Below are 9,043 nucleotides of genomic sequence, written 5' to 3'. Positions count from 1 at the left end.
AGTCGAGTAAAAACACGTGCGAGGTTTTGTGGGATGCGCATGCGCAGGCTTTGTGGGATGCGCATGCGCAGGTTTTGTGGGATGCGCATGCGCAGGTTTTTTGGGATGCGCATGCGCAGGTTTTTTGGGATGCGCATGGCTAGTCGAGCAAAAACACGTGCGAGAGGATGCATCCCGCAGGCTAGTCGAGTAAAAACACGTGCGAGAGGATGCATCCTGCAGGCTAGACGAGTAAAAACACGTGCGAGGTTTTGTGGGATGCGCATCCGCAGGTTTTGTGGGATGCGCGTGCGCAGGTTTTTTGGGATGCGCATGGCTAGTCGAGCAAAAACACGTGCGAGAGGATGCATCCCGCAGGGTAGTCGAGTAAGAACACGTGCGAGAGGATGCATCCCGCAGGCTAGTCGATTAAAAACACGTGCGAGAGGATGCATCCCGCAGGCTAGTCGAGTAAAAACACGTGCGAGAGGATGCATCCCGCAGGGTAGTCGAGTAAAAACACGTGCGAGAGGATGCATCCCGCAGGGTAGTCGAGTAACATCACGTGCGAGAGGATGCATCCCGCAGGCTAGTCGAGCAAAAACACGTGCGAGAGGATGCATCCCGCAGGCTAGTCGAGTAAAAACACGTGCGAGGTTTTGTGGGATGCGCATGCGCAGGTTTTGTGGGATGCGCATGCGCAGGTTTTTTGGGATGCGCATGGCTAGTCGAGCAAAAACACGTGCGAGAGGATGCATCCCGCAGGGTAGTCGAGTAAGAACACGTGCGAGAGGATGCATCCCGCAGGCTAGTCGATTAAAAACACGTGCGAGAGGATGCATCCCGCAGGCTAGTCGAGTAAAAACACGTGCGAGAGGATGCATCCCGCAGGCTAGTCGAGTAAAAACACGTGCGAGAGGATGCATCCCGCAGGCTAGTCGAGTAAAAACACGTGCGAGGTTTTGTGGGATGCGCATGCGCAGATTTTGTGGGATGCGCTTGCGCAGGTTTTTTGGGATGCGCATGGCTAGTCGAGCAAAAACACGTGCGAGAGGATGCATCCCGCAGGGTAGTCGAGTAAGAACACGTGCGAGAGGATGCATCCCGCAGGCTAGTCGAGCAAAAACACGTGCGAGAGGATGCATCCCGCAGGCTAGTCGAGTAAAAACACGTGCTAGAGGATGCATCACGCAGGCTAGTCGAGTAAAAACACGTGCGAGAGGATGCATCCCGCAGGCTAGTCGGGTAAAAACACGTGCGAGAGGATGCATCCCACAGGCTAGTCGAGTAAAAACACGTGCGAGGTTTTGTGGGATGCGCATGCGCAGGCTTTGTGGGATGCGCATGCGCAGGTTTTGTGGGATGCGCATGCGCAGGTTTTTTGGGATGCGCATGCGCAGGTTTTTTGGGATGCGCATGGCTAGTCGAGCAAAAACACGTGCGAGAGGATGCATCCCGCAGGCTAGTCGAGTAAAAACACGTGCGAGAGGATGCATCCTGCAGGCTAGACGAGTAAAAACACGTGCGAGGTTTTGTGGGATGCGCATCCGCAGGTTTTGTGGGATGCGCGTGCGCAGGTTTTTTGGGATGCGCATGGCTAGTCGAGCAAAAACACGTGCGAGAGGATGCATCCCGCAGGCAAGTCGAGTAAAAACACGTGCGAGAGGATGCATCCCGCAGGCTAGTCGTGTAAAAACACGTGCGAGGTTTTGTGGGATGCGCATGCGCAGGTTTTGTGGGATGCGCATGCGCAGGTTTTTTGGGATGCGCATGGCTAGTCGAGCAAAAACACGTGCGAGAGGATGCATCCCGCAGGGTAGTCGAGTAAAACCAAGTGCGAGGTTTTGTGGGATGCGCATGCGCAGGTTTTGTGGGATGCGCATGCGCAGGTTTTGTGGGATGCGCATGCGCAGGTTTTTTGGGATGCGCATGCGCAGGTTTTTTGGGATGCGCATGGCTAGTCGAGCAAAAACACGTGCGAGAGGATGCATCCCGCAGGCTAGTCGAGTAAAAACACGTGCGAGGTTTTGTGGGATGCGCATGCGCAGGTTTTGTGGGATGCGCATGCGCAGGTTTTGTGAGATGCGCATGCGCAGGTTTTTTGGGATGCGCATGCGCAGGTTTTTTGGGATGCGCATGGCTAGTCGAGCAAAAACACGTGCGAGAGGATGCATCCCGCAGGCTAGTCGAGTAAAAACACGTGCGAGAGGATGCATCCCGCAGGCTAGTCGAGCAAAAACACGTGCGAGAGGATGCATCCCGCAGGCAAGTCGAGTAAAAACACGTGCGAGAGGATGCATCCCGCAGGCTAGTCGAGCAAAAACACGTGCGAGAGGATGCATCCCGCAGGCAAGTCGAGTAAAAACACGTGCGAGAGGATGCATCCCGCAGGCTAGTCGAGTAAAAACACGTGCGAGGTTTTGTGGGATGCGCATGCGCAGGTTTTGTGGGATGCGCATGCGCAGGTTTTTTGGGATGCGCATGCGCAGGTTTTTTGGGATGCGCATGCGCAGGTTTTTTGGGATGCGCATGGCTAGTCGAGCAAAAACACGTGCGAGAGGATGCATCCCGCAGGCTAGTCGAGTAAAAACACGTGCGAGAGGATGAATCCCGAAGGCTAGTCGAGTAAAAACACGTGCGAGAGGATGCATCCCGCAGGCTGGTCGAGCAAAAACACGTGCGAGAGGATGCATCCCGCAGGCTAGTCGAGTAAAAACACGTGCGAGAGGATGCATCCTGCAGGCTAGACGAGTAAAAACACGTGCGAGGTTTTGTGGGATGCGCATGCGCAGGTTTTGTGGGATGCGCGTGCGCAGGTTTTTAGGGATGCGCATGGCTAGTCGAGCAAAAACACGTGCGAGAGGATGCATCCCGCAGGGTAGTCGAGTAAAAACACGTGCGAGAGGATGCATCCCGCAGGCTAGTCGAGCAAAAACACGTGCGAGAGGATGCATCCCGCAGGCAAGTCGAGTAAAAACACGTGCGAGAGGATGCATCCCGCAGGCTAGTCGAGTAAAAACACGTGCGAGGTTTTGTGGGATGCGCATGCGCAGGTTTTGTGGGATGCGCATGCGCAGGTTTTTTGGGATGCGCATGGCTAGTCGAGCAAAAACACGTGCGAGAGGATGCATCCCGCAGGGTAGTCGAGTAAAAACAAGTGCGAGGTTTTGTGGGATGCGCATGCGCAGGTTTTGTGGGATGCGCATGCGCAGGTTTTGTGGGATGCGCATGCGCAGGTTTTGTGGGATGCGCATGCGCAGGTTTTTTGGGATGCGCATGCGCAGGTTTTTTGGGATGCGCATGGCTAGTCGAGCAAAAACACGTGCGAGAGGATGCATCCCGCAGGCTAGTCGAGTAAAAACACGTGCGAAGTTTTGTGGGATGCGCATGCGCAGGTTTTGTGGGATGCGCATGCGCAGGTTTTTTGGGATGCGCATGCGCAGGTTTTTTGGGATGCGCATGGCTAGTCGAGCAAAAACACGTGCGAGAGGATGCATCCCGCAGGCTAGTCGAGTAAAAACACGTGCGAGAGGATGAATCCCGAAGGCTAGTCGAGTAAAAACACGTGCGAGAGGATGCATCCCGCAGGCTAGTCGAGCAAAAACACGTGCGAGAGGATGCATCCCGCAGGCTGGTCGAGCAAAAACACGTGCGAGAGGATGCATCCCGCAGGCTAGTCGAGTAAAAACACGTGCGAGAGGATGCATCCTGCAGGCTAGTCGAGTAAAAACACGTGCGAGAGGATGCATCCCGCAGGCTAGTCGAGTAAAAACACGTGCGAGAGGATGCATCCCGCAGGCTAGTCGGGTAAAAACACGTGCGAGAGGATGCATCCCGCAGGCTAGTCGAGTAAAAACACGTGCGAGGTTTTGTGGGATGCGCATGCGCAGGTTTTGTGGGATGCGCATTCGCAGGTTTTGTGGGATGCGCATGCGCAGGTTTTTTGGGATGCGCATGGCTAGTCGAGCAAAAACACGTGCGAGAGGATGCATCCCGCAGGCTAGTCGAGTAAAAACACGTGCGAGAGGATGCATCCCGCAGGCTAGTCGAGCAAAAACACGTGCGAGAGGATGCATCCCGCAGGCTAGTCGAGTAAAAACACGTGCTAGAGGATGCATCCCGCAGGCTAGTCGAGTAAAAACACGTGCGAGAGGATGCATCCCGCAGGCTAGTCGGGTAAAAACACGTGCGAGAGGATGCATCCCACAGGCAAGTCGAGTAAAAACACGTGCGAGAGGATGCATCCCGCAGGCTAGTCGAGTAAAAACACGTGCGAGGTTTTGTGGGATGCGCATGCGCAGGTTTTTTGGGATGCGCATGCGCAGGTTTTTTGGGATGCGCATGGCTAGTCGAGCAAAAACACGTGCGAGAGGATGCATCCCGCAGGCTAGTCGAGTAAAAACACGTGCGAGAGGATGAATCCCGAAGGCTAGTCGAGTAAAAACACGTGCGAGAGGATGCATCCCGCAGGCTGGTCGAGCAAAAACACGTGCGAGAGGATGCATCCCGCAGGCTAGTCGAGTAAAAACACGTGCGAGAGGATGCATCCTGCAGGCTAGACGAGTAAAAACACGTGCGAGGTTTTGTGGGATGCGCATGCGCAGGTTTTGTGGGATGCGCGTGCGCAGGTTTTTAGGGATGCGCATGGCTAGTCGAGCAAAAACACGTGCGAGAGGATGCATCCCGCAGGGTAGTCGAGTAAAAACACGTGCGAGAGGATGCATCCCGCAGGCTAGTCGAGCAAAAACACGTGCGAGAGGATGCATCCCGCAGGCAAGTCGAGTAAAAACACGTGCGAGAGGATGCATCCCGCAGGCAAGTCGAGTAAAAACACGTGCGAGAGGATGCATCCCGCAGGCTAGTCGAGTAAAAACACGTGCGAGGTTTTGTGGGATGCGCATGCGCAGGTTTTTTGGGATGCGCATGCGCAGGTTTTTTGGGATGCGCATGGCTAGTCGAGCAAAAACACGTGCGAGAGGATGCATCCCGCAGGGTAGTCGAGTAAAAACAAGTGCGAGGTTTTGTGGGATGCGCATGCGCAGGTTTTGTGGGATGCGCATGCGCAGGTTTTGTGGGATGAGCATGCGCAGGTTTTTTGGGATGCGCATGCGCAGGTTTTTTGGGATGCGCATGGCTAGTCGAGCAAAAACACGTGCGAGAGGATGCATCCCGCAGGCTAGTCGAGTAAAAACACGTGCGAGGTTTTGTGGGATGCGCATGCGCAGGTTTTGTGGGATGCGCATGCGCAGGTTTTTTGGGATGCGCATGCGCAGGTTTTTTGGGATGCGCATGGCTAGTCGAGCAAAAACACGTGCGAGAGGATGCATCCCGCAGGCTAGTCGAGTAAAAACACGTGCGAGGTTTTGTGGGATGCGCATGCGCAGGTTTTGTGGGATGCGCATGCGCAGGTTTTTTGGGATGCGCATGCGCAGGTTTTTTGGGATGCGCATGGCTAGTCGAGCAAAAACACGTGCGAGAGGATGCATCCCGCAGGCTAGTCGAGTAAAAACACGTGCGAGGTTTTGTGGGATGCGCATGCGCAGGTTTTGTGGGATGCGCATGCGCAGGTTTTTTGGGATGCGCATGCGCAGGTTTTTTGGGATGCGCATGGCTAGTCGAGCAAAAACACGTGCGAGAGGATGCATCCCGCAGGCTAGTCGAGTAAAAACACGTGCGAGAGGATGAATCCCGAAGGCTAGTCGAGTAAAAACACGTGCGAGAGGATGCATCCCGCAGGCTAGTCGAGCAAAAACACGTGCGAGAGGATGCATCCCGCAGGCTGGTCGAGCAAAAACACGTGCGAGAGGATGCATCCCGCAGGCTAGTCGAGTAAAAACACGTGCGAGAGGATGCATCCTGCAGGCTAGTCGAGTAAAAACACGTGCGAGAGGATGCATCCCGCAGGCTAGTCGAGTAAAAACACGTGCGAGAGGATGCATCCCGCAGGCTAGTCGGGTAAAAACACGTGCGAGAGGATGCATCCCGCAGGCTAGTCGAGTAAAAACACGTGCGAGGTTTTGTGGGATGCGCATGCGCAGGTTTTGTGGGATGCGCATTCGCAGGTTTTGTGGGATGCGCATGCGCAGGTTTTTTGGGATGCGCATGGCTAGTCGAGCAAAAACACGTGCGAGAGGATGCATCCCGCAGGCTAGTCGAGTAAAAACACGTGCGAGAGGATGCATCCTGCAGGCTAGACGAGTAAAAACACGTGCGAGGTTTTGTGGGATGCGCATGCGCAGGTTTTGTGGGATGCGCGTGCGCAGGTTTTTTGGGATGCGCATGGCTAGTCGAGCAAAAACACGTGCGAGAGGATGCATCCCGCAGGGTAGTCGAGAAAAACACGTGCGAGAGGATGCATCCCGCAGGCTAGTCGAGCAAAAACACGTGCGAGGTTTTGTGGGATGCGCATGCGCAGGTTTTGTGGGATGCGCATGCGCAGGTTTTGTGGGATGCGCATGCGCAGGTTTTTTGGGATGCGCATGCGCAGGTTTTTTGGGATGCGCATGGCTAGTCGAGTAAAAACACGTGCGAGAGGATGCATCCCGCAGGCTAGTCGAGTAAAAACACGTGCGAGGTTTTGTGGGATGCGCATGCGCAGGTTTTGTGGGATGCGCATGCGCAGGTTTTTTGGGATGCGCATGGCTAGTCGAGCAAAAACACGTGCGAGAGGATGCATCCCGCAGGGTAGTCGAGTAAGAACACGTGCGAGAGGATGCATCCCGCAGGCTAGTCGAGCAAAAACACGTGCGAGAGGATGCATCCCGCAGGGTAGTCGAGTAAGAACACGTGCGAGAGGATGCATCCCGCAGGCTAGTCGAGCAAAAACACGTGCGAGAGGATGCATCCCGCAGGCTAGTCGAGTAAAAACACGTGCGAGAGGATGCATCCCGCAGGCTAGTCGGGTAAAAACACGTGCGAGAGGATGCATCCCACAGGCCTAGTCGAGTAAAAACACGTGCGAGGTTTTGTGGGATGCGCATGCGCAGGTTTTGTGGGATGCGCATGCGCAGGTTTTGTGGGATGCGCATGCGCAGGTTTTTGGGATGCGCATGCGCAGGTTTTTTGGGATGCGCATGGCTAGTCGAGCAAAAACACGTGCGAGAGGATGCATCCCGCAGGCTAGTCGAGTAAAAACACGTGCGAGAGGATGCATCCTGCAGGCTAGACGAGTAAAAACACGTGCGAGGTTTTGTGGGATGCGCATGCGCAGGTTTTGTGGGATGCGCAATGCGCAGGTTTTTTGGGATGCGCATGGCTAGTCGAGCAAAAACACGTGCGAGAGGATGCATCCCGCAGGGTAGTCGAGTAAGAACACGTGCGAGAGGATGCATCCCGCAGGCTAGTCGAGCAAAAACACGTGCGAGAGGATGCATCCCGCAGGCTAGTCGAGTAAAAACACGTGCGAGGTTTTTGTGGGATGCGCATGCGCAGGTTTTGTGGGATGCGCATGCGCAGGTTTTTTGGGATGCGCATGGCTAGTCGAGCAAAAACACTGTGCGAGAGGATGCATCCCGCAGGTAGTCGAGTAAAACAAGTGCGAGGTTTTGTGGGATGCGCATGCGCAGGTTTTGTGGGATGCGCATGCGCAGGTTTTGTGGGATGCGCATGCGCAGGTTTTTTGGGATGCGCATGCGCAGGTTTTTGGGATGCGCATGGCTAGTCGAGCAAAAACACGTGCGAGAGGATGCATCCCGCAGGCTAGTCGAGTAAAAACACGTGCGAGAGGATGAATCCGAAGGCTAGTCGAGTAAAAACACGTGCGAGAGGATGCATCCCGCAGGCTGGTCGAGCAAAAACACGTGCGAGAGGATGCATCCCGCAGGCTAGTCCGAGTAAAAACACGTGCGAGAGGATGCATCCTGCAGGCTAGACGAGTAAAACACGTGCGAGGTTTTGTGGATGCGCATGCGCAGGTTTTTTGTGGGATGCGCGTGCGCAGGTTTTTAGGGATGCGCATGGCTAGTCGAGCAAAAACACGTGCGAGAGGATGCATCCCGCAGGGTAGTCGAGTAAAAACACGTGCGAGAGGATGCATCCCGCAGGCTAGTCGAGCAAAAACACGTGCGAGAGGATGCATCCCGCAGGCAAGTCGAGTAAAAACACGTGCGAGAGGATGCATCCCGCAGGCAAGTCGAGTAAAAACACGTGCGAGAGGATGCATCCCGCAGGCTAGTCGAGTAAAAACACGTGCGAGGTTTTGTGGGATGCGCATGCGCAGGTTTTTTGGGATGCGCATGCGCAGGTTTTTTGGGATGCGCATGCGCAGGTTTTTTGGGATGCGCATGGCTAGTCGAGCAAAAACACGTGCGAGAGGATGCATCCCGCAGGGTAGTCGAGTAAAAACAAGTGCGAGGTTTTGTGGGATGCGCATGCGCAGGTTTTGTGGGATGCGCATGCGCAGGTTTTGTGGGATGAGCATGCGCAGGTTTTTTGGGATGCGCATGCGCAGGTTTTTTGGGATGCGCATGGCTAGTCGAGCAAAAACACGTGCGAGAGGATGCATCCCGCAGGCTAGTCGAGTAAAAACACGTGCGAGGTTTTGTGGGATGCGCATGCGCAGGTTTTGTGGGATGCGCATGCGCAGGTTTTTTGGGATGCGCATGCGCAGGTTTTTTGGGATGCGCATGGCTAGTCGAGCAAAAACACGTGCGAGAGGATGCATCCCGCAGGCTAGTCGAGTAAAAACACGTGCGAGGTTTTGTGGGATGCGCATGCGCAGGTTTTGTGGGATGCGCATGCGCAGGTTTTTTGGGATGCGCATGCGCAGGTTTTTTGGGATGCGCATGGCTAGTCGAGCAAAAACACGTGCGAGAGGATGCATCCCGCAGGCTAGTCGAGTAAAAACACGTGCGAGAGGATGAATCCCGAAGGCTAGTCGAGTAAAAACACGTGCGAGAGGATGCATCCCGCAGGCTAGTCGAGCAAAAACACGTGCGAGAGGATGCATCCCGCAGGCTGGTCGAGCAAAAACACGTGCGAGAGGATGCATCCCGCAGGCTAGTCGAGTAAAAACACGTGCGAGAGGATGCATCCTGCAGGCTAGACGAGTAAAAACACGTGCGAG

This window comes from Lasioglossum baleicum, unplaced genomic scaffold (assembly GCF_051020765.1).
Source record: "Lasioglossum baleicum unplaced genomic scaffold, iyLasBale1 scaffold0026, whole genome shotgun sequence".
Lineage (NCBI taxonomy): Eukaryota > Metazoa > Arthropoda > Insecta > Hymenoptera > Halictidae > Lasioglossum > Lasioglossum baleicum.
The sequence above is the reverse complement of the archived record's forward strand: the minus strand, read 5'-3'. Positions refer to the sequence as shown.